This window comes from Penaeus monodon, chromosome 24, assembly GCF_015228065.2.
Source record: "Penaeus monodon isolate SGIC_2016 chromosome 24, NSTDA_Pmon_1, whole genome shotgun sequence".
Taxonomy (NCBI): Eukaryota; Metazoa; Arthropoda; class Malacostraca; order Decapoda; family Penaeidae; genus Penaeus; species Penaeus monodon.
Window position 1 is genome coordinate 15,135,958 of NC_051409.1, and position 515 is coordinate 15,136,472.

Sequence of the window (515 nt, forward strand, 5' to 3'; positions counted from 1 at the left end):
GACAACAAACTCTGTCTAGGATATAGAGAATGTGCATAAGAAAAAGATAAATCAGCTAATATGGCTCACACACACGTGAAAAGAGAATGGGAAAAATATATAGTCTAACAACTGAAAAACCTTTAAAGCACATGCAGGAATGAATGAAAGTAGAAAGTAGTGCAAGCACTTGGTTGGGGGCAGCAGGTGCAAAAGCCAGAAATAGAAAAAAGTACCCATTTTCTGTTGCATATAACATCCTTCACCAATGAATGACAATGACTATGATAATCATAGTAAGAAAGTCATTAATAGCAGTTATAATCATGGTTAGCTCATTCCCAGGATCACAGCATCTGCCTACACAAATTCTTTGACTGCCATGGCCTCCACCTTTGGTGCATTAGCAAAGGTCAATGAACTTCTACAACATACCGTAGGTTACATTCAGCAAATTTATTATTGGAGTTATTCTCTATCTGGCAGAATATCCCAAAAGTGGTCTGCACACTTACTCTTACCAGAATATGCATATG

The 515-nt window shown here is 37.5% G+C and overlaps 1 protein-coding gene across 1 annotated transcript in view; it reads right to left on the reverse strand.

The window, feature by feature from the left end:
* The window catches only part of LOC119588624 (membrane-bound transcription factor site-2 protease-like), a gene marked incomplete in the record, with an annotated part of 11,650 nt that overhangs the window by 9,531 nt on the left and 1,604 nt on the right, over positions 1-515 (reverse strand).